The sequence below is a fragment of the Watersipora subatra genome, chromosome 5 (assembly GCF_963576615.1).
Source record: "Watersipora subatra chromosome 5, tzWatSuba1.1, whole genome shotgun sequence".
NCBI classification, from domain to species: domain Eukaryota; kingdom Metazoa; phylum Bryozoa; class Gymnolaemata; order Cheilostomatida; family Watersiporidae; genus Watersipora; species Watersipora subatra.
The window spans coordinates 25,073,050-25,100,199 of NC_088712.1; the positions used below are offsets into that span (position 1 = coordinate 25,073,050).

The 27,150-nt window shown below is 36.1% G+C and overlaps 2 long non-coding RNA genes across 3 annotated transcripts in view; one reads left to right on the forward strand and one right to left on the reverse strand.

Annotated features, from left to right (window-relative positions):
* Window positions 1-27,150, reverse strand: part of LOC137396171 (uncharacterized) — a 419,486-nt gene that overhangs the window by 216,828 nt on the left and 175,508 nt on the right. The window lies entirely within an intron of this gene.
* LOC137396824 (uncharacterized) overlaps window positions 21,617-27,150 on the forward strand; it is an 87,959-nt gene continuing 82,425 nt past the window's right edge. The window contains exons 1-4 of one of the 2 annotated variants that reach the window (XR_010978623.1): window positions 21,617-21,766; window positions 22,347-22,513; window positions 22,727-22,871; window positions 24,693-24,800. This is a non-coding gene — a long non-coding RNA (uncharacterized lncRNA). The remainder of the gene's footprint in view (window positions 21,767-22,346; window positions 22,514-22,726; window positions 22,872-24,692; window positions 24,801-27,150) is intronic. The other variant, XR_010978622.1, reaches the window with a different exon arrangement.

The window sequence follows — 27,150 nt, forward strand, 5'->3', positions numbered from 1 at the left end:
TTTTAAAAGAGGTTTGTTCGAAATGCTGTTTTAAACATGACCCACTCTAGCATAGCACAATTTGGGAAAGTTTTATTTGCATCTTCTCACGAAGGTTGCACTCTTGCGGTGACCAGCGGATATTACCTGACACACGTGATTGTTGCATGTATGAAAACCAGGCTAAAGCGCCACCATGCTATGACGCCTTACAGTGCCTCGCGTTGCGCGTTCACAACTCGAGTTGTACAACTCGCGTTGCACAACTCGAGTTGTGAACACGCAACGCGACTTTTCAAAAGTAAGGTGCAATATATGGGTATTACGGTAGCATAACCGTAGATCTAGTTATATTAACAATAGTATATCAATAGGCACCCGTTAGATAATAGAAATTAAACTATGTATGTACAGTAAAACTAGAGCTAATAGCGAATTATTAGAATTATACTGTGCCGAGTTTGCAACTCGAGTTGTACAACTCAAGTTGCACAACTCGAGTTGTACAACTCGAGTTTGTAAATATAACTCGAGTTGTACAATTCGAGTTGCACAACTCGAGTTCATCAAAACCCAAGCCGAGTTCTTTAAACAGCAACTCGAGTTCAACAACTCGGCTTGAGAACATCTCATCGTTTCATTTTCTCTAGCTATATGGAATTTTTTTGTGAATCATTAAACGCCGTTGAAATAATTTCTATGTTCATTTTGGTGTTCATTCAGTTTCTTGTCAGATTCTAGAGAGATGACTCTTTTTTTATTTAAAAGAGAAGTTGCCCGGCTGGCTGCGAATTTCTTTTTCCCAAACAGGTTTACATACGGCAGTAAAATTTTGGCTCATGATTGGCTTTAGTAATTGAGTTTTAGTAACCAAAACTTACATCGTTACATTAGAAATCAATAGTTATAATTAGAAAGGAACACAAAATTCTAAATAACGTAGCAAAACTGATGTTATCATTCAAAAAGTGCAGTTAAAACGTAAGAGGCGCTCACTTAAAACTCATTAATTTAAGCCATTTTGAATAAAATTTTGTGTTCCTCTCTAATTATAACTATTGACTTTCAATGTAATGATGTAGGTTTTGATTACTAAAACTCAATTACTAAAGCCAATCATGAGCCAAAATTTTACTGCCGTATGTAAACCTGTTTGGGAAAAAAAATTTCGCTGCTCGGTTCTCATATAGATTGTTTTTAGTTTGTTTTTTACATTCTACAATTGTTTTTTTCTCTTTATAGAAATGAATATGCGCAAAACTCGCCAATATATAATTTAAATATGTATACATATTCAATAATTTAAATATGTATACATATTTAAATTATTATTATTAAATTTCTGTAATTGAGACACCCCAATTACTCACTTTGATTTCTTAATGAACCAGTGTTAGTTTTGCTTAATGCAACTCGAGTTCATCAATAACCCAGGCCGAGTTGTACAACGCAGCAACTCGAGTTGTGAACACGCAAGGCCATGGCGCTGTTCCATCCGTCGAGTCAGATGCGGTGTAAGGTTGCACTCTTACAGACCGCTGCTGAGGTGAACAAGGCAGTTTATGTATTTTTGGAATTGTTGAATTTTCAAGTGTGATACCTCATTAAAACAGAAAGATAGAACATCCTTGATTGAAAAACCCTCAAATAGTTTTTAAAAGTTTGCATATACACATTTTACTTTATTACAAATGAGCACATTCTCATGGAAAATTATCCACACAAAAAATAAAATAGGCTTTATGTCAAGGGAGACAAGTCCTAATATTCCAGACACAATTATCCTAATTGTTTTGCAATTTTCATATTAGTATTAGTATAAGGCCCTGACAATAACTTAGCTGGTTCCATTGTTTATTTAATAAAACTATGTTTCAGAGTTTCTTTGTAAGAATAGGTAAAACTAAAGGGGCATTGATAACAATAGCTCATGGCAAAGCTCTCTTTTCCATCTCAAGCCAAATTAAAACCATGACAATGCATGCAACTAGTCCTATTGTTGATCTGGCAGGTTGCCAGCATAGGCTCCTTTCAAGGGTCATTATAAAGAGCTTTTATTATAACAGCAACATGGCTTAGAAAGGCTACAGTCAACACCTGGCAACCTAATCCATTGATTTATTATTCATATATAAAATATTTCTAAAGCAAAAAGTAAGGAAGGCCTAAAAACAAAACTAAAATTATAGGTTAAATATAGTTTTTATTTTCTACTGTTTGTCTTTTCAACCGCGCGGCGTCTCCTCGAAGTGCTGCCGAGCACGGTATTTCTCGGTAGTAGATGGCAGTTCAGTGCAGAAAGCTGAATCTCTATGAATGTTGGCTACGTTGCCAGAGAGCGATACGGGTGATGGATACGGGTGATAAGTGGATTAGAAGAACACGACCGACTTAAGACCAAGAGAACTTGGCTTTCATGTCAACTCTGTTACGGCTTGTCTTTTCGTAGTAATTATGTTTTGTGTTACTCACAGTCTCAAATAGAGACTCAGCCGCTAGTCATTTGTAATAATGTCTCTCGATATGTCTTTACACAACGACCTTTATTCTCGAGACATTGACTGCAGTCTCTGGTATTATGAGTTCATCTTGTAGAATATGACCTCCTTGCTGTCACATTTAGGAAGGAGTAGGGTGGAGCCAGACACCTCCAAGGAGAGCACCACACCTCCAGCTATATCATCATGTGCCATCTGAGAGACTATATTCCCTACAACATATAATAATAAATACACAGTCAGACTTCCACTAATAAATATTAGCTCTACATGGACACAGCTGTCAGGCAGTTCTTCTAGATAAAAACATAAAATAAACATGGAAGCACCGCCAAAGCTGATACAAAATTTCATGGAAAATTTCTAAGCTGTAGATACTTGGCTCTCTCATAAACCAATAATAACCACTGCACCATGGAATGACACAAGGGCAGGGCAGCAGGTCCTCCCCTAGAATGGTACGAGCATCTCTATATTTATCTCAGGTGTGATAAGAGCTGGGAATGCTATTTTATAACACACAGAACACTCACAAGTGCACTCATAAGTACTTGATTAGGAAGAACAGAGTACAGGATTTCTACAGTAAAATAAAATTCATCACTGCTATCTTACATAATGATAAAGTACTGATACACACTTTCTTGTTGTTAATATAACACGCTGCTTTAGTAGTTTTCATCTTATTTTCATTAAAAATTTTGACAAATTCTGTAAAAGTTCAGTTTCGCTGTAATAGAATTTCAATAATTTTTTAAAACAGTTTCATTCAAATTTGCCTACAATGTGAACTCAGACTACCTTTTGCGAGAGCTCAGTCTATCAACCAATTTTGCTAGTCATATTTAAACTGTGCAAATATTTGGCATGCTTCCTTATAACCATGTACACAATTTAACTATAATGTATTCCTGCATAATAGCCACACATATTATAATAACCCTGCATCATGCTAATAACTAACCTGTAGTAGAATTAATAATGCATATAGTATTGTTGTTGAATGCAGCCAGTAGAACATATTCACCATAGTTGACCAGCCCTTCAGGGTTCTTCACTCCAGTGAGACTCCACAGGACTTCATGGGTGGCCGTGTCCATTTTAAATACTTCCGAATGTCTGAAGGATGTTAAGATGAGAGATGAGCTATCAGGGGCGCACATGGTGACACCGCTGCTATCAGTGAGAGAAGGACAGGGAATATGATGTAGAACCTGACCATCTAAGGAGTAGGTAGTGATCCTGCTGTTGGGTGGGTCAGCGATAGGAACCTCGTCTTTAATTATCACCAGCATGTCAGAGCTGTAGGGATGATATGGATGCTTCCAGCTGGTGATGAGTTCCCCTTCCATGCTGTACACACCGACTGTACGAGGACTAGTATGAGACAGTGTGTAGAGCCTGTCCTTGTAGCAAGTGACAGACTCTACTAAACCGGAGGTTGAGATGAACTTGTTGGTGATGTTATTATCAATGTCTACTCTGCTGACTGTGTAATCCCTTAGTCCAATAAAAGTGTTACCCTTATAGTGGCAGATGGAGAGGGGAGCGGAAGGCAGTTGTACGCTGGACAGTCTGGTGAGGGACTTGGGGAGTTGAACAGGCGGAGCTTTTTGTTCTTCAACGATAATATCATGAGATGAGATAACTTCTAACTCAATATCTCTTCTCTCACCTGTAGAATATAGAGTGTACATGTGAGAAACAACAGTTATTAAATATTTTACACAGAAATATTGCACTTGAAAGAAAATATATTAGCTCATAGAATTCATGATTCCAGTTTTATCATCATTTTTACATTCCTCTGTAGGTAATATTTAAGTCATTTTTATTAAGATTAAATTTTTTCTGAGCGATACGAGAGCATTGAAAAACAATTATTTTATACCATAAAACACTCAGAGCTTAACCAATATAAAAACGCTGCCATACAACGGTGTACAACTATAAACTAATAATTAGTTATATAATACTAATATCAACTGCCATCAGCAGTGTCCAATATTAAGCAATGTTATAATGATTACTTGGAAGCATGCCAACCTAGCTATTTTTACCTAGCTATTTCTCACCTAAACACCAGACTGTTAACTATTGATATGGCTAAAGGTGCTCTATCATTCCATGTAACAATGATAATTATTATGTGAATATGTTGATGGCAGCTCATACAGTAGGACCTGGTTGGGCAACATAAAGTATAAAATACACTGAGACTGCCCATTATTGACAATACAATCACATAGCTTAGTTAACTCCTGTGTACGCTATATTTTAAACAGTGGATCTGAGGCTAACTGATCATTTTTAGCAACAAACTAACTTTTCCATTAATTTTTAACCAAAACACAGGGTTATTAATTATTAATATGGTTTATGACTGAATAATCTATAAATATCAGACTTAAAGGAGTGGTTCATCATACCCAGTAATTGACCCTATTTCCCAGAGGTTATGTTGCAGACCCTTATTCGATAGGAAGTACCTCAATATTGAAAATAGGGTTTGGTTAAGGAAGAGCTATAATTTCAACACTTCAGAACATTTAAACTGCTTCCTAAACTCTCACAATTACTATACCTATAAATACATGTACGCATCCCTCATTGTATATATGGTACACTTGTATAGTAAAATGCATATACAGTGATCCATAAAGGCCAGTTCACACAATATCAGCGTATGACATAGTAAAGGCATCATAGACTGATGCATTTACCAAGGATATGCGGGAAACAACTGCAGCTGTCAAAGTTGCCCCATATTTCGCTAAACATCTATGACAGCCTGCAACATGTGCAACAATCACTGTTCAGCATTAACAGTGATTGACTGTCACAGATTGTGTAGTCTACAGTATAGTTGCTGTAGGACTAGTATTTCATCACTTCAGCCACTAAATTGTGTAATATGAACATTATGTCAGGGAATATTCATGTTGATGTAAATATTGAAGATCTAGAGAAAGTGTGAATCACCATGTAGTGTGTAGGATTAACAAAGACATACTGTGATACAGTGTGAACCAACCTTTAGAAATCAATGATAGCTAAACAGTAAAGTGTGGCTGGGTTCAGAATTGACCAGGCCAAGTCAATGACTAATACTGTTCTACCAATCAGGGTTAACATCGCAATGTCACAGAAATTTACCACAGCTGTCTTACATGTTGATAAGGCACATATAAAAACTTTCTTGTTAGTATTATAAAGCCTGGTTCCCATATCGATTGCGAGACACCTGCAGTGATATTGCGCAACCAAATTACGCTACGCTCGGTGGTTTATGTTTACATGGAGCTGCATCGCTAATAACGGCATAAAAATGTTCTTTCGCCACTCCGCTTTGATAAGGCTGACCTTCACCTCTTCAGTGCATTTCGGGAGAGTTTTGCCCATGGCTCATCGCGAGATTAGAACAGCGCTAAACTCTTGCGTTGCCGCCGGCAACCAGTACCCGCTGTACTCGGTGCACAGGTTCCCATTACACCGCTAATAGCCTGTGATGCTGTCGCCGGTGCTTTGCGACGTATTTAAACCGTTAAATTAAAACAAGGTGTCATATTTCTCCTTCTCAATGGCATGTGTTACAAACTGTGATTGCTGATGTGGCACTGGTTTAATGTACTGTAAACTTCTGTGAGCAAACCACATCCCACTCAACTATGTGAATACTCATTGGCCGATTGCCTTTTAGTCGGCCGAAATACGAGTGTAACGAGAGACACACGGAACACATTTGGTAAACGAATATTGTGGCAAGGTTAAATTAATGATTGTGAAAATCATGGGTGTTGCTTAGACAGGCTGCATTCCTGAAACTCACAAATAACCTCAGAAAAATTGGTGGGAGGCTTATACATGACGGCGGCAGTTGCATGAGAAGTTACATTGCAAAAGAAAGATTTACCTCAAAGATCTACATGATTATGATTACACGCTCTGAAATGATTCCAATTTATACAAATGACATCTGTATATATTTACTCAAGGAAATGTGTTTGTTTATATATGGAAAGCTGTTTGTTGTCAGGGAACCCATCAATTGAAAGGTAATCATGAATGCAACCAGCATGTATTAGAAATTATTTAAGTAGAATGAGGGTAATATTTACTATTTCATCCAATTACAGACATACTAGTTTACTTTCTCTACTGATATTCACTAAGATGTCCGTTAATAAATGAAACATCCACAAGGAATCACCAACATATTGCAAACACCTTCACAACGCAAGGAACCATTTTGATGGCATATGTGTAGCTAATCTTTAAATCATACGGTCCCTGAATGTCACTTGATAACAGCTAATCCCTGGAGTAACTCGAGAACTTAACCAAAAAATAGATAAAGGGACTGTATAGCCTCATGTTATACCATCAGTACATTAGTAGCCATGCTACAAAAACCTGGCCTTCAGCAGTACAATGAATCATTTAACTTGATGACACATTATTTCAACACTTTATGTGAAATCAATATTTTTGAATAAAACCTGAGCTAAATGTACACACTGTACTTGTACTACTGTACAGTGGACCCTCGCCATATGATTTTGATCAGTTCCAGTGCTGACATCAAAAGGTGAAAATGGCGTATAGAGAAGTATAAAAACCTGTAGTGATTATCCACTACCAACACACCCTGGTAAAAGTCATAAAAACCTTATATACGTACATATTAACATGAAATCAGTCATTGTGTTCAAGTTGCGGGTTACACAGTTTAATTCTGTCAGTTTCTTTGAAACTATGAGACACCAAAAAGGCACCATATTTTGATCTGAATGTTTCATCAATTTTAATCTTAAATATCTCTGTAAGAAATCACAAGTACTGATACTTTCTGATCAAATCTGTTAGTAACTTGTGTAAGTTCATCTGCAAGAAGAAGAAAGGCAAACAATTGCTTGTATCACTTAAATATTCGATTGAATGAAATGGCAACCTATTTGGTTACTGTTGACCAAAAGTCCTCAAAATTAATTGTCTCGTGGTAGCAAGGGGATAATCGCAAAGGAAGTCACAACCTTCTGTAATAGAGTTACCTTCGATCAAATGTCTAGCCTTACAATCATTTAGCTTCCGGCAAAGCCTAAAACTATGAGTCCAAATGTCATTTGCTAACTAAATTGGTGTTAGCATCATTAAGAGACATGCAGTGTGTCCAGCCCTCTATATGAGGGTAGAAAACATATTTACAGTTATTCATACCCGTCTGCTTTAACTGTAGCTGGTCTGTGAGTTTGAGTTTTGGTAAATCTTCTTTAGCAATTCTGTCCAGCTCTGCCTTCAACTCTTTGAATCCTCTCACAATTGCAGCCTAAACATAGAGTGATCCTAATAGAGAAACTCATATAAAATGACAAATAAACTCCATGTGTTGTGTTAATAACTAATGATATGGTCATCATATACAGTCATATCTCTAAATACGAGTGCCCCAACATATGAGAACACGGAGATGCGGTCAGCGCTTCAAACAGGTTCTTCTTGGCGATACGAGTAATCTTTGAGATGCAAGAAAACGTCATACAGACGGTTTCCAACCTACGAACGAGTTACGTTCCGAATGACTGTTCGTAAGGTGAATTTGTTCGTAAGTTGCTTCAGTGCTATATTTTGTATTATAATTTATGTTTAAGGCCTATATAAGTATATTGAAGGTTTATATAAGTACGTTTAAGGCTTGTATAAGTAACCTGTATTGGCTTGTACTAAAAAAATTTAATAAAATGGAGATAATACTTTGGTGGACGCCGGGCCATGACACTGCATCTCTTGTTTATTGTATGTCTTGTCCTTTTTATTATATTGTTGTTTTAATTGTTATGCTATCACTTATCGTTTTTGTCTTATTTTTTGTTTGTGTTGTCTGTTTATTATATCGTTGTTTCACTCGCTATGCTATTGTTATATCTGATATACCGTCATAACGCTATCACTTATCGTCACTTATATTGTTGTCATACCAACACACTAGCAGTCCTATTTATTCACCTTGTTAGCCGGTGTTCTTACCGTTTGCCGGAACGGTTGATATTATTGTATATAAAGGAATGCGCTCATTTAGTTGAGCAGAGCAGATAGCCGTACGCTCCTTGGCTAGTGAAATTTCCTTCGCTAATTAAAAGCTGAATGATACTACACACACTCTCTTCTCTTTATTTATTAGTATAGATCGTGCCAAGTAAAGGCCGGCAAATCCCTTTATAATACGTCCAGTAAAAATTAAAAAGTTCTTTGTGCACTGCAGATACGTTCACACATCTATGCACTGCAACGAACTGGGCAGAGAAAGGTGGATGCTGGGTGGTGCTTCCGAGTAGTGCCTACACGCAGACCTGTTCGTATGTACCGTTGTTCGTAACTCGAATGTTTGTAAGTAAGGAATCGTCTGTATTTTTCAAAGCCAGCGTATGCCCAAATATGCAAGATACTGCTTTAAGAACAACATCCCGGAGGCTTCTTCTCGAATCATTTTCAAAAGAACAATTTGAGAGGTTCGCTAATGGATATTTGAAGTTTATTGAATGTGTGAAGTTTATTTGTAAAAATATTTCGACGAATGAGGATGCATGAAAGTGTAAACAACAGCACATGGCGTTCAAATGTATCCAATTCGAACAGTTTTGGAGAGGGATTCCAACCTAAGGCGTTTTCGCGATGGCTGCGATTACCTGTTGGCTTTTTAGTTTTAAAGAGCTTAGGACGAAAATATATACATTACACCAACACTAGTACACAAAGGTACACCAAAATATACACACTACACAAACACTATTACACATTGGTATACCAAAATATATACACTACATAAGCATTAGTACATACAGGTACACAAAAATATATACACTACATAAGCATTAGTACACACAGGTATATCAAAATATATACACTACACAAACAATAGTTCACACAAATATGCCAAAATACACAGACTACACAAACACTAGTACACCCATATATACTAAACTATATACACTACACAAAAATTAGTACACACAAGTATACCAAAACATACATACTACACAAGCACTGGTACACATTGGTATACCAAAATATATACACAACAAAAACACTAATACAAACATGTATACAAAAATACATGTACTACACAAACACTACTACATCCAAATATACCAAAATATATACAGTACACAATCACTAGTACACCCATATATATGTAGTGTATACCAACATGTATACACTACACAGACACTAGCTACTACAGGTTTACCAAAATACATATACAGTATATGATATACTACACAAGCACTAGTACACAAAGGTATACTAAAACATACACACTACACAAGAGCGAGTACACACAGTTATACCAAAATACATACATTACTCAAGCAGCAGTACATACAGGCATACAAAATATATACCGTAAGTCCTTATGCTCAAGCCGCGCGGCTTGTCGTAGGGCGCGGCTTCTGGTTCAAAGTCATAGGACGCGGCTAAAGCCAAGTGTTTAAAACTTATGCAAGTCTTAGGGCGGCTTCTCGATAAATGCGCTCTCTGCTCAGTTCCGCGCTATAACCATAGAGTGACAGCCATGATACACTTTTATGTACGGGATTTTGGCCAGCTACTCGTTTATTTTCGAGGTCATGTTTATGGAATACTTTAGACTAACGAAGAATTTATCGCTAATGTTTAAATCACCACAGTCGTAGGTCATTAAAACCGTTTCTTTTCTGACCGCATCTTTCCATAAACGTGGAGCCTCTAACAGTGCAATAAAAATCTAGCTGAGACATGGCAAGTAAGATCTTGATGCAAGGGTTTAAGAATTTTAATTCGAACTTGGAAGTAAAATAAAATTCTTTTCACGAGTACTGATGTAGCCTGTTTTCTTATTCAAGAGGATGGGGGTATAGCGAAACTCTTCTCAACACTCTCGCTCCTGAAAGGGGTCAAGGACAATGAAACCTCAGTCATTAGCCGCGGTCTGTGGGCATACACGGCTTGTTGGAGGATTATTTTTTCTTTCGTGAGTCATCTGGTTTTGAGCACAAGCCGCGCGGCTTGAGCATGAGGACTTACGGTATACATTGCACAAACACTAGTACACTTAGGTATGCCAAAATATATGCACTACAAAAGTACCTGTACAGACAGGTAAACTAAAATATATACACTGTACAAACAGTACCACACACATGTATAACAAAATATATGCCCTATACAAGCACCGATACACACAGGTATCCCAAAACATATTCACTACCCAAGCACTAGTACACGCAGATATAGCAAAACATATACACTACACAAGCAGCAGTACATGTAAGTCTACCAAAATATATACACTGCACAAATACTAATGCCTACAGGTATACCAAAAGGTATACAGTATACAAGCACTAGTACAGATGTGTACACTAAACTATATACACTTTACAAACACTATTACAGTTTCAGAAAATATTTTTGTTACACAAGCACAAAATGGTATACCAAAAGACATATACAAAACAAGCACTGGTACATTACTAAATTGTATTACTAAAATATATACACTGTGCAAGCACTGGTACGCACTGGTATACCAAAACATATACACTACACAAACACTGATACACACATGTATACCAAAATAATGGTATATGGCAAACATGTAATAGTACAACACAAGTGTACCGAAATATATAGAGTACACAAGCACTAGTTCACATTGGTATACAAGAAAATACCCAACACACAAGCATTGATACATAAAGTTATACAAAAACATAAACGCTACCAAAGCACTAGTACAGTCAGATATACTAAATTACATATACAAGACCAGCACTAGGACGCACAAGTGTACCAAAATATATATACTACACAAGCACAAGTAGAAACAGGTATTCCAAAATATATACACTACACAAACGCTAGTACACACAGGTAATACCATAATATATACACTACATATGGACTAGTACACACAACAACATATATATATATATATATATATATATACACCACAAGAGCGCTGCTAAGAACAGTTTTAGCAGAATATACACACTACGCAAGCACTGGTACACACAGGTATACCAGAACATATATACTACACAAGTCCTAGTACACACTAGTATATCAAAGTATATACACTACACTCATGCTAGTACAAACGAACACTAATACACGAAGGTGTACTGAAATATATAGAGTACGAAATCACTAGTTAGGACAGGCATATAAAAATATATATACTACACATACACTAGTACACACGGGTATACCAAAACACATAATACGCAAGCGCTAATCTAAACCGGTAAACAAACATATATACACTGCGCAAGGACTAATGCCTACAGGCATACCAAAAAGTATGCAGTACCAAAGGACTACTACACCCGTGTACACCAAAGTATACATACTACACACACCAGTCTACACAGATATATCAAATTATATATGCTACCCATGAACTAATACGCACTGATATACAAAAATATATACAATACATCAGCTCAAAAAGGTATAAAAATATATATATATACTACACAAGGATTAGTACAAACATGTGTGTATACTAAAAGAAGTACCCACACAAGCGTTAGTGCCGCGGTATACTAAAATATATACACTACTTTAGCCTTAGTATTCACAGGTACAGAAGCTCCACTACTTACGAACATTCGAGTAACGAACAACGGTACATACGAACATGTATGCGCGTATGTGCGCCACTAATACCGACGCTATTAGCGGCGGAAAGAGGCGCTACTTGGAAGCACCACCCAGCATCCACCTTCCTCTGCCCAGTTCGTTGCAGTGCAGAAGTGTGTGAACGTATATCCAGTGTGCAAAGAACTTTTTAATCATACGTATTGTAAAATAATTTGCCGGCCTTTACTTGGCACAATCTAGATTAATAAATAAAAAGAAGAGAGTGTGTGTAGTTTCATTCAGCTTTTTATTAGCGAAATAAATTTCACTAGCCAAGGGGCGTACAGCTATCTGCTCAACTAAATGAATGCGCTCCTTTATATACAATATTATCAACCATTCCGGCTAACGGCGAGAACACTGGCTAACGAGGTGAATAAATAGGATCGCTAGTGTGTTGGTATGACAACAATATAAGTGACGAACAAACCAGTTTTTCAGTACAAACCAATACAAATTACTTATACAAGCCTTAAACGTACTTATATAAAGCTTCAAATACTTATATAGGCCTTAAACATAAATTATAATACAAAATATAGCACTGAAGCAACTTAAGAACAAATTCACCTTAAGAACGATCGTTCGGAACATAACTCGTTTGTAAGTTGGGGAGCGTCTGTACACCACAATATATAAAGTACACAAGCAGCAGTACACATAGGTCTATCATAATATCTACACTGCACAAGTACTTATGCCTACAGGTATACTAAAATGTAAACAGTATACAAGCACTAGTACAGATGTATACACTACAATATATACACTTTACGAAACACTACTACAAAGAATTTTACAAAAATATTTCCATTACACAAGCAAAAGTACAAACTGGTATACCAAAAGACATATACAAAACAAGAACTGGTACGTAGAGAATTACTAAAACATATACACTGTGCAAGCACTGGAACACACTGGTATATATCGATATATACACTACACAAGCACACACAGATATACCAAAACATATACACTACACAAACACTGATAGAGGCAAGTATACTACAATCTATACACAACACAAGCACTAGTACACACAAGTTTACAAAAATAAATATATATGACAAACATGTAATGGTACAACGCAGGTGTACTGAAATATAGAGTACATAAGAACTACTCCAAACCGGTATACAAGAAAATACCCAACACACAAGCACTAGTACACAAAGTTATACAAAAACATAAAGGCTACCTAAGCACTAGTAAAACCAGGTATAACAAATTACTTATATAATGCCAGCACTAGTACTCACAGTTTAGTTGAAATATATACAATACACAATCACTAGTACACACAAGTATACCCAATTATATAAACCACCCAATACGAAAATATATACACTGCACTAGCACTAGTACCAACAAGTTTACAAAAAAATATACACTAGATTAGCAATATCACTCAGGTTTAATAAAACATCACACTACACAAGCACTAGTACACAAAGGTATACCAAAACATATACAATGTGCAAGCAGTAGTAAACACTGGCATACCTAAGTATATACACTACTCAAGCGCTAATACACACAGGTATTCCAGAATATATATACTACACAAGTATAGTACATACAAGTATACCAAAACATACACAGTGCACAAGCGCTAGTACACACAGTTATACCAACATGTATACACACCACAAGCCCTAGTGTACACTGGTAAACCAGAATATACACACTACACAAGCATTTGTACACACACAGGCATACCCATATATCTACAATATATTTACAATACCATCATGTCGATGAAATCCTGAACATTATTGAACTTCTGAGTAGCAATCCTGGCCAATAGCTTACCGGGGGATGGCTCTTAGTCCCAGTTTCTAGCAACTCCTTATTGGTCCTCAGGCTATTCCACTGCTTGAGCAGCACATCTTCTATGAAGTCAGCAATTTTAGTCCGTGACTGCTGTCGGTTTTCCAGCACATGTTTCTCTATTGTGTCATATTTAAGTTTAATCTCATTTAGCTGTAACAGGTAATGGTAGAGGAAATACAAATCATAGATAAGCAAACATTCAGGAGTTGTACTCCCTCTTCTTCTCTTTCTCTAATTTTTTGGATATAAAGTTAGGAAAAACAATAGCTAGAGTAAGATTATGTAGCTTATTTTCATAAGTTTCATGAAATTGTAGCCTCTTCCTCATATTACATCAAATGCTATTACGTCACAGCAACTAGTTGGGTATAACAAAATAAAGAAGGCAGCCAGGGTATTTCAACATGAACAAAAATTGCAAACCTGACTATCTCTAGTGTCATGGATAAGTAGAAGCATGGCTTGTGTTTTATCATCAAAGTCTGCCTGTACTTTAGATACTTCCTTGAAGAGTTTTTCATATTCCTCATCCTTGGTTGTACACTCTTCTGTTATTACGGTGTTCAACAGGAAGGCTGCCAGATCTTCCAATGGCTGGAAGTCATGTGGTACACCTGTGCAAAATTACTTTGATTGTTGGAATGGAATAAATACACGAACCAATACTAGCAAGTGATCAGTAGAAAAATGTCTACAAATTCATACTAATAATAACTTAATTACATCAATAACAATTAATTTTTACACTGTTTCCATTTGTATCAAATTCCGTTCTCCAACTTCAAAGCTTTTCAGCTTTTTCGGTGAATTTTTAAAAGCAACAGCTTAGAAATAATTAGTAACTGCATTAGGCTGATAATCAGGCTGATAGGAGTTGTTTGTTCAATGCAGTCTTGGTATGTCCATTTATGTGAAAATACTCTTTACATTTAACTAGTTTAGCAGGGCGGAAGAAGGGTTGAGATTAGAAGACATTGTGGAAAGTATTAGGCAGCCAAAAGAAACTGTTTGTGCTATCAAAAGTAACAATCAGAATGCAGCTAGCCATGCAAATGATGCAATAATTTGTTTCAAAAAGCTAATTTTTGTTCCTACAGGTAGTATAAGGTATTATAAATACGGCTAATTTTTGCCACTTGTTCTTGAATATGTTTGTAGCATGTGATGGACTTTATATACATAATTTATGAGCTTGCAGATTTATAACATTATTTGATAGTATCAGTATTGTTATCTTAACTCAGCTTACAAACGGTCGACACTCATAACTCCACTTCTATTGCACATTAAAAGCTGTTTTCATTGCAAACTGTAGCAAATATATCAATGAATGCAATGATCTTTTATGCAACCCTGTTAATTACCGTTGTTAAACGAGAAATGTCTTCGAGTTAAGAAAGAAATACATTGAAAGCTTCGGTGCATTACACCGCAAAGCACAGGCTATCAAAATATTGCAGGTTAATTGTAACAGCAGATATCAACTTGCAGTGAGACTCCTCAGATTCCCAATGCATATTTATTTAGAGAGTATGACAAGTTAGAAGTAAGTTAGCAAATTGTATTGCATTCAAAATGGTTAACGTCATCCGCTCGAAGGAGAGTGCAAACTATAGGCAAGAGTTGCTTCACACATAGAAGGGTTTAAACAATCACAATTCAGACGAGCTGGTTAAAAATAAAAGGGCAGCCTCTATTTGACCGCCAGCCTCTATTTGACCACCAGCCTCTATTTGACCGCCAGCCTCTACATATTTGACTGCCAGCCTCTATTTTACCACCACTATAGGGAAAGGGTTGAAAAATAAAGCACCATGGCATTCAAATGGCCATTTTATGGTACAAACATATTCTCAAAAAATGAATCAAGTAATTTGATTTAGCTCAAAGGCAGAAGATAATCTAAACATCTTTGTTTTTAATAGCTTTATCTTTATAGGACTAATTTAAACTCTATAATATTATGTACACTATGTAAAAATAACTACAATAAACACAATCAAACTGAGTAGAAGGGTGACATAAACTGAAGGAAAAGTAGGAGTAACTACTAAATGTTAGTACTAGTGGCAGACACCAGCACCATCTACTTTCCTTTGAAAGGGATGTCAGTCCTCTACTCAAACTAGTAAGACCAACTGGCCAAAATATGACTGAAGAAAAAATGACCAGTCAGCCGAGCCTGAACCAGAGGGGCGCACCTAAGAATATGTAAGTTCCTATGGGACATTTGCTCAACAGACTAACAGAGGGGCGCTCCAGCAAGACAGTTGTGCAATATTGTACTACTCTTACTCTAGACTGATGGATTTATTAAATACATTCAATCGGAACTAGTAGTGGTGGCTGGTATTTTTAGTATGGAGAAGCAAAGAGTTGCATCAGATCCTTTACACCTTGACAGTTGTATTCTAACACTTGCATTCTGAATTGTACATTTTAGGTACTGGTAATTACTTGACTAATGAAATAATTTTTTTCAGTTTTAATTTATTTATTATCTTAGAGCAGTTCATGTTTTCACATAAAATACCTTCTCAATGATCAGCCTGCTAACCATGACAAAGCAGCAGGTGTAAATATCAAGCACTCTTTGTAGACACTTACCAGCAATTACTACTTAGCATTTACCACCTACATCAGCCCCACTTGTGAATTTTCCTTTTAATTATTTCAATGTTTCTCCTGTCTACTTCAGTATGTAAATGTCATTCTGTTATCCACAATAAGTATGGTGTTTACTCAATAAACTTGCCTGTCTCACATTTGGTTGAATCCGCTACACATTTCATACAGCTGATGGTATGGCAGACCTTACAGCCCAACACTAGCAGCTGATTCTCGTGCATTGTACAGATATCTGGCAGATGCTGGCTCTCTTTTGACAAGTACTGGGTCATGGATATCGTGTGATGACCATCCAGGGCATTGTCGTGGTGCTAAAAAAGCAAAAAATAGTTACAGTATTATTATGAAACAAACCTAGTTACAGCAAAATCTCTGTGCCAGTGGTATATCTGGCAGTACAAAAATTCAAATATGATGACTGGCCTTTCTTATCAAGTTTTATAAGATATTCTACAACTGGAAAGGGAGAAGTTGGAAATGCCATGAGGTAATAAACAAGTTGAGTAGGATCGGTGTAAAGTACATAACAGCATGAATGTTGCTGCATCCTTAGAAGCCATAGTGCTAATATTACCATCAAAACTCTTGCAGCAATCTTGTACAGCAAAAAATTGCAGAGCAAGGATGGGCAGTTTGCGTTGATAAAATGTAGCATTATAAGTAAAAGCATGTTCAAACTGCTACAGAGAGTGAAGATCATATATAGAATATGACTGTTCTCAACAGAAGTAGATAACCCTGGCTCTTAAAGCCTGGTTCCCATAGCGATTGCGAGACTTCAGTGGTAACTCGCGCAGCAAAACGCTTGCGACGCTAAGTTCGGCGGCATGATCGCATAATCAAATAAAATGTTTGCACGCCATGCCATTTCTATAATGGTGACTTTCACCTGCATGTGTAATGCATTTCGGGAAGGTTTCGTCTGCGGCCTTTCGCGAAATTCGAACTGCGCTAAACTATTGCGTTACCGCCAGCAAACAGCGGCGGTAACCCGCGCGTAGGTTCCCAATTCACCGCTAATAGCCTGCTGTGCTGTCGCCATTGCTTTGCGATGTATATGAAAACCAGGCTTTACAGTACTGACTGCATATTTTACTTGCTGTTTCATGGAATACTGTGACATGTACTGACTAGTGAATCATTTGCTCTTCTACTAATCAGGAGAATCTCAGACAACAGGAGTCACTGTGATTTACAAGGAAGACAAGGAAATAAGAAAATGTGAGATTCATAGTAAACCTCAATGTTTACACTTAGTGTAAACAGCTTGGCCTGAGTGTGACGGTTCCAGTAATAAATGATAAGCATTATCACCTGATGGATTCAACGGTATAACTAAGCGTAAACTGCATATAATGAATTTCAAAGTTCTAGTGCTGAATGATCAGCCCTGATAAGCCTCACTCCTTATTACATTAAGGCTACTAATTTGGTAAGTGAATATTTAAAGAGAGAAACATTGCAGCTAGTTGATACAAGTAAACAACTAGACTATTCTATTTAAATCTAATGGATAACATAGACAAACAACAGTAACTATGTTGTCATGTTAAATAAACCTGCACATGACAGATGAACTCTAAAGCTATGAATGACAGCAGCAACACCCAAATCAACTATATATCTGACATACTTCCAGGTGCTCTTTACAGAATTTCCGAGAGCAATCTGTGCAGTAAGATGTGGCTTGGCGTTTGTGTTGTCCTCTTTTGGTACAAGTGTCGCAGAGCCTTGCGGCATCAACATCATAGTCGGCCAATGATTCGGGTGACATTTTATACACCTTCCTAAAAATCATAGTTTATACATGACAAAATGCAATAACATGTACGCATAAATATTATTTAATCATTAAATTACGTGTTATTACATATAAATCTCAATGTTTGTCCATCTGTTATTCCATCTGTCCAGCTCTAGCGATATAGTTTGAATAACAAGATATCAGCTTCAAACTGGATTTGAACTCACAACCAACAGTTCTGCAGAAATACATTTATCCAATATACTACACCGTCCAACTGGATGCACCGTAGAAGATTATGTGGTACACAACACGACAGCTACCGTTAAGCGTAAAGCCATACCAGAAAAAAAAATCCCTGAAGTCATATCAGCAGACAGATACATGACCACAAATGAAGGAAAAGGTGTGAACTCATAGAGCCAACCAAACCGATGCAATCAGTATAGATATGTAGTAGCCACTGAAGTCGGTATGAATTACCCAGAAATAAAAACCGTTTACAGAAATAACACAGTACACAGAAATAAACAAACACTTTCACTTGAAAGTTAGAATCGTAAACCTTGATATTGAATATGTGGATTGAAAGAAAGATTTCTATACAAAAACCTTTCTACTACCCGTGCCACGCCGGCCATCTATCTAGTATCTCCATATAAGGTAAGTGCTGACGTAAATATGCTAATGTAATAAAATAATACAGAGCAGCTCATTTCTCTTCAATTTAGATTAATTAGATGATGAAATATTCTCAATTATCGAGAGTTTTATTGGTCATTGTCCATCTATCTGTTAACTTATTCTGTCACAAAGCACTATTTATAATTATATAAGCACAATTATTGTTAGAATTTGTTGTTAGAAGAGTTAAACTAAGAAACAGAATTGAAGGAATTTGAACCCTGTATTGACCATAACTGTAGTCGTGTTATTAAATGTGAGTAAAGAACGTTGTGAGAGCATATTTAAAGCAATTATTATCATAATACTAAAAAACACTGACATACATAATACACTTCCTCAAGTTTAACAATTCAGCTTTGCTTTATAATCCCTGTATTATTACCGATGAATATGTTAGTCACTTTAAATGAATCTCAAATGAAACTGATTTCAGACCACAGTTGTGATGGAAATTATAGTCAGTCCAATGATGACTATTCACTCCAATGAATTAAATGTACATCAGGTTTTTTCAATAAATGTACAAGCATCATTTTTATTGGTCAATTATGAAGGTGTGATCGCATATAATTAATGTTCTCATTACTTGTTATTAAAATATCTGAGAGAAAATTTCAATAAAAATGGCCTGCTAAAACAGTAGCAGGGCCCAAGGGATGAATTATTCGTACCACCTTATTCCCAAACATATTAAATATTTACAATGAAAGCATCAAAATACTGTTAAATATGACTTACCCGCAGCTTTGAAGGCCGCACCAGCAAATCTTGTTCTTTTCATAGTGTGATGTGAGACACGGCATACAGTGAATGTGGCCACACGGAAGCTGTTTTGGATCCACTATTTTCTCATTCCTCACTCCACAGAATTCGCACTCGATATCATCTGGTGTAGAAGCCATTGCTTCAATGAAACAACAAAAATATGTGATATGAATAAAGTTTAAAGTTTTTTGTGAACTTACATAGTTACAAGCTAACTGTTACAATATAAGGTGACAACAGTATGAATGCTGTAGACTAGCCAATGCTTAAACGCAAGAACACATTTATCGTCGCCCGCATTACGGTTCATCATAAAAAGCCTATCATCTCATTTAATCTTAACTCAAATAAAATTATTACTTGTAAAATAAGCAGTGTCCTATTATGACTTGTCATTCTGCAGTTAAAAGGTTGATGATTGGTTCACTACATGATAAGACCAAGTCAATGACTCAAAAAATCCCATATCTTCAAATGTGCCAACTAAGCAATGTCTCTAAAATGAGGTTGATTTAAAACTTCAACTTTTCTGTTCATCCTCTCCAACGTAATACTGTAATATACACCTACATCATAGGAAGAGTTCTATTAGCAAAGCAAAGTTTTACTGTGAAAGACAACTGTCCTTAGCATAAGTTTATGGCATCCCTTAGCTGACTAGTAGTCGTGCTAATTACATGGTTTATACTTGACATTCTTACTGCTTGAATTGAGGAAAAGTCTGTCTTATCTCCTAGCATTGAGTGATGTAATAAAGAGTAATAACAAAGATCTTATTACACTTCTAACCACACGTCGTGGCCTTTTTGTGGTCAACAATATTCTACTGAAATATTAACCACAATTCTTTGCTCTCAGGCATGTCATCGGGAGTATCACGTATTACATTAGGCAATTGAGCAATATAGGATAACTTCAGGCAGAGCACGCAAAAGCTGGTCATTGGTTCAGAAACGATCTGCTGTACCTAATAATAATTAGTTTGGTTGAAATTCTCTTACGATGTCAAACAAAAGGCTCCAATATACTTTTTTTCGAAAGTGCAGTTTGATTCGAGCCAGGGCGTGTGCCAACTTTGTCAGCAAGCAAAAGTGATCATAAGGGAATGGCCAACATTCCCGCTTATTAAACATTAAATGCATGTTACAAAATCGGCCTAAACCACGCTCCACTGAGTAAACAAGCTCTATTAGCTACATCTGATTAAATTTCCCTATCTTAGTACATAATGAAACATACAAATCACTCACCATAAAATTATCCAACGTTAACTGATAGCCACTGATGGCGACGAATGCGTAATTGCCGGTGAACTGGAAAGTTACTAGGAGCAGCTCCCTTCTCCGCATGCATTTCACTGCGCACTAGCAACCTCCGGCAAATTATGTTTTGATAGCGCATAGTAACGGTAACGAAGCAGTATAAAATCTGTCAAGCTGAAACAGCGCCTGTCTCTACGGGTTTGCTCTTTGATAAGAGCAGACAACTACAACTTTTACATGCTCACAGTTTGCAAAAGGACATTTTGCGCGTTGTAAAAAGATCGATGCCTTTATTTTGCCGTTACGGTTTTCCGAACGTAAGATTATCTTAGGTGGTAGGGTGTGCGGTACACAGTGCCGCTTCCGATTACTTTCAGGTAAAGATATTTGCTACGCAGGAAACATATAAATTCAGAAAACGATAAAATATAGTGGAAACGCTAGTATGGATAGCAAAACTCTTTGAAATTCAAGGGCTTCCGCGTAGGACTCGACTTTTACGTAGCTTCTTTAGGAGATTTTACAGCCGAGCTAAAATAGATTTTCTTACAAATTTCTTTGTAAGAATTTCTTTGAAGAAATTTGTAAGAAAACCTATTTAACTCGGCTGAAAACAAATATTTGAAAACATTTTTGCTACGGTGCCTACGCAATAGATGCATATATAATGCTGGTTCTTGTTAACACAGGTTGGTTGTTAAAGTGTGGATCCATGTGTTTTCACATATTTTGCTAAGTGTTTATTGCTGCATATCTGTTTTGTTAATACTGCGCTTTTATTTTTGTTCTCTCTCTCCCTCTTTTGCGGTTTTTATTCCGGCCAAATGTATTTTCATTAGCACGTTATTAAATATTATTGTTCATGCGGAGGTAATACAAGCATATTGTTGAATCAAATCATAGTTTTTAGCTTTCTTTTTGCTAGTTCTGTTTGTCGGAAATAATCGAAGTTATTAACTACTCAGTGAGTAGGAGCTCATTATTAAAGTAGCTATATTCCTGTAAATGTTTCGAGTATACATAAATTTCTAGTATACCATAGTGAGCATTAATTATGCACCTAATAACTCATTTGGATTGGTTTTAACAAATGTTTGTAATAAACCGTGTACTTAAAGGCCGGCTCATAATTTTTATCTTTTACAATAAAGAATTACTAGGTCATGTACCAATGCGCATGTACCAAGAACATGCCAAATTACTGCAATCATATATGTTCTGTTTTTCAAGTTTTAGTCATTTATTGACTCAACGTATTTATGCTTTCAGCTCAATGTAAATATCACAGTCCTTTCGTTTAAAGCTGATGAACGGATGTGTTCTGCATCTCTCCATATTTCTCTGTATGGCTTATTTTGCTGTCGCTGATCAACTCTATTCAGTCGAGGATATTGAGAATTATGACATAAAGGGCAGAGGCAGCAACTCATGAAAGTGTGAGCTAATTATGTATCATGTCATTACTTTCATTTGTTTTAGCACCATCTTATCAGTTCCCTTGTTTTCTTTAGATTGTTGTTTCATTGTTTAAGTTTTTGACAACTATGATAATGATTTACTTTTTTGTGGAGGTCAGTATGTTTTAATGACTAATTTCTGCATTTGATGTTTCATTTCAACATCCATGTTTATGAGGAATTTGAACACAGGGTGAACATAATGGATGAACACAATGGATGAAAAGGATATGAGAAAGAACTACAGATTCATCACTTGAAGCTGCATGATTTGGAAAACAACAGCCTCCTAGATACCTCGAGATTATGAAGGAACTGCAAGACAACCATGAACAAGGTAAGTTGCTAGATTTTTGCTCAGATAAAGATTGCTACACGTAAATGATGAAAATCAGTCATTTTCATGAAATGATTCAGACTCAAAATACTTGCATATTACCGGAAGAAAGAACTATCTAAAATGTTTCATAAACATTTTAAATTTATGCTAGTAGTTTTCATATATCTGTTACAAAGTTGAATACCCTAGGACACCTATGTATTCACGTGATCTAACGTTCGCATTTTCGCGGAGTCATCCTCTCGCAAAAATTTCATGAGCGAAACTAAACTATCATAACGAACGAGCGAAAACGCGAAGTTAAATGGCTTTATTCATTGATATATACAAGAAAATCGTTATAATAAAAATGCAGACAATTGACGTGTGTGGTTGGGCTCAATGGGAAATTTCTGGTAAACTCATTATAGCTAATACACCGACGGAGCAGCATGGCAAAGCAAATTAAGAGGATAATATCAGTTTAGTCACCAAATTTGTAACTGATGAGGATGAATGTCTGGTAGGTGAAGTCATAAATTTAAATGATAATTGTTGTAGCGATGAATTTTATTACCAACCAAAAATGATATCAACCCTCACCAGTTATGTAGTTTTGGTTGTGAAGTTGGTTGTGATTTATTTTCTTCTTTTTGGGATTTGAGTGTGAAAGATATGTGGAAGTCACGGCGAAAAGGACCTAGACGTCATTGATAGTCCAAGAAACAAATGGCAGCAAGTGATCAAATTGAGTTATCGATCTCGCCCACACATTTCAGCCTGCGGTTTACAAATACGAACTAGTACCAAATTGAAAAATTTTTCTCATTAGCAAACTGGACCTGAGGAATGTAATCTGTGTTTTCCACTGCATTTATTTTCACATCACGGTATTTTCGCACTCATCAGAGCCACGAAATTAGGTTGCAGCGAAATTTTACCCTGCATGCTACACACGAATTTAAACACTAGCGAAATAAAAGTGTCCTAGGGTGTCTGTTCTCTTATATAAATAGTTATTTATGTTAAATGCTCTCATCATTGGGTATCTCAGTATTCATTGTTTGAGAGTGAAATTCAAATACAACTTGCTTTTGTCTAAAATGTTATCCCACTTTTTGGAGCTCATTTTTTTGGTGTTCCGTCTATTAAACATATTGTAACAAGCTACGAGCAGTGCTCAATACCTTATCTACTTTTCATAAATTACTGAGGTTATTTTGAGGCTGAATTTACATAAAAATGGGTTTAACTATGAACACTACTGTATGATTTTACATAGTGGCTAATGGCAGTCTGCGAGACTTGATAGCGACGCGTTTAAGTCTCTCAGACTTTCTCGGTACCCAAAACATTCGTGACGCTACGTAACAGAAACTGAATTTAACTTAACTGACTAGCTTTTTGAATACATTACAAAACCGAGTTTTAATTATTTACTAAACTTGCTGTCGTTTTAACTTTTTGTTAGCTCATTTCTGTTTGGCACTTTCTGCTTCACGATTGCTATGACCTTCAGCAAACATTTGAACAATTCTTTCAAAATGATTAGAGAAAGTAAACCGAGTGATGCTGTTCTCGATTTTGGTCGCTCACATATTTGGCTATATTGTGGTCATCGATAAATGGGTTGTATGCTTGGATGTGAAAATTTTCTTGTATCTCCAAGAAAAAACTTGTTCGAAATGCTCATCGCATCTCTATTTCCTTGTATGTTGGGGGACTTCTATTTAGTGATATTACTGTATACAACGACCATACCCTTAGTTATCAACAAAACTCATAGGATTTATTTGTCACTTTCTATGAGTTCCTCTATTAGGATCACTCTATGTTTAGGCTACAGTTGTAAGGGGATTCAAAAAATGAAGGCAGAGTTGGACAGAATTGCTAAATAATATTTACCAAGACTCAAACTCACAGACCAGCTAGAGTTAAAGCGGACGGGTATGCATAACTATAAATTAATATGTTTTCTACCTTCACAAATGGCTGACTAAACTGCATGTCTCCTCATGATGCTGACACACATTTAGTTAGAAAATGACATGTGGACTAAGCATATTAGGGTTTACTGGAAGCTAAATGATAATAAGGCTAGATATTTGATTGAAGATAACTCAATTTCAGATAGTTGTGATTTCCTACTGCTATCACCGTCTTGCTACCACAATATAACTGAGTTCAAGGACTTCTGGTCAATAGTAGCCAAATAGCTGCCATTTCATTCAACCGAATATCCAAGAAATAGTAGGAATTGTCTGCTTTTCTTCTCCTTAAAGATGAACTTACACAAAGTATTGATAGATTTGATCAGAAAGTATCAGTATTTATTATTGATTTTGGTGTTTGAGGTAATCTGACTTTCAGGGATATTTTAACATTAAAATCATTTAAACATTCATATAAAGAGAGAATAGCTCGCTCAGCAGTTCCACGTGCCTTAAGCAACCGTAATGAGTAATCAACACATGTACAGTTAATTCATGAAGTGGTGAGGTGGCTGAAGGGTGTACTGGTTAGAATTCCGAAGCATAAACTGGAGTACCCTTGTTCAATTCCAAAGTGAGGTAACTTTTTTCTAACTCTCTTTGCGTGGCTGAGGACAAACTGGCACACACTGGTCTTATTAAAATCAATATTCTAATAAATGTAAGGTTGTTGTTTCGAATTACATAAAATCTTCCATATAACGCAAAAAATCATGTCGGTGCAAGTTTTCAAACTCAATTGGAATAACTATAATTGCAAAGCTAGATTAAAAATATTTTTTTCTGTCTCACTAAACAAAGAGAAAACTACAAAAAACTGTTCTGAATTAAACATTTTGAATATGCTATTAATAATAAGTGTATAGCAATCTATAAATATTTACATTAAAATGTGTGAAAATGTGTTAATACAAAAAAAACAATGGGCAGTTGTATTAAATTATTACTGAATTATTATATTAATTGTCTGAATTTAGTCAAAATTGTGCTACTACAGTTACTGTAGTAGCACAATTTTGACTAAATTTTGACACATATATCTGCATAGTAAATCACTGGCTGTGCTACTACAGTAATACTTCAACTTATGTGTGCTCCAACATACGAGAAACTTGAGGTACGAGCTAGCTTCTAAGCAAGTTTTATCACTAACAGACGAGCCATGATTGAGATACGAGCATGTGAGTCAGTTGCCAAGTATGTCGGAGGTGTTTTATGAGAATAGCATCACTCTGTATTTTTTCAATTGTTCTGGTTATATTTTTGTACCATGCTTTTTGTGTACGATTTTCAATGCAGAATTATGTAAATTAAAAGTACTGTGCGTAGCCTGAAATTTTGCCAGTAAAATGAAAGATAATGGAAAAAAAGCAAATAATAACAATTGACGTTAAATGGAAATTTATTGAAAAATATGCAAAACTAGCTTTGCCACCTGGCGTTGCCCGTGTAATAGAAAAGTATTTGGACAGAAAATTGATTTTTATTTAGCATATAACAACATTTGCCATTCTAACTTTCAAACTACTTATCATGAGAAAAGTTTTTTATCTTATAAACAATGAGAAATAGTGAGAGTTTTGCTATTAGCTAGTGTAATAATGTGAGCGAACAGCTTCTTGTGACATTACGCTCTGACCCGCGTATTGCTCTGATATAATGACTTATACTGGCAGGCTAGAACTGCGACTTCCGTAGTCCAGTGGTGAGATTGGTCCAGATGAGTCCAGATTGGTGAACGGCTAGGTCCGGGATTAAATCATCTTCGGTACGAATATTTATTCCAAGATTTTAAGATCTATAGCCGGAGTCCTGACGGACTTTGAGAAATATGTATATAGTACAATTTCCGCATATTTATGGTTCCAAAGAGACGGACAGAATGGAGTCGTGTAACCCTTAATATTTAACACAATAGCAGATTTCAACTATAGCGACATTAGCAATTAGTGACATCATTTCATGCGCCTTTTCATTACAAGTATTTTAACCGCTCTAAAGTTTTGGTTGATTTCAGCCTTGGAATGTCTTTGCAGTCAGATTACCCCAAACATCAAAGATAATCACAAGGGGTAGACAATTACTAATACTTTTTTATAAAAACTTTATCTTTCAAAGCGCTTATTTATTTGGTTAGATTAAAGACAAAGGTTATATAACCGTAATACATATAAAGACAGTGCGCTCCTCGGTAATGATGTCACTCGTATTCGATCTTTTCTCCTTATGATGGCACACACAATGTTTGTTTGTCCCAGTCATTGAACAGTTTTTTGGCCACATTATATCAACAAAAATTACTATCG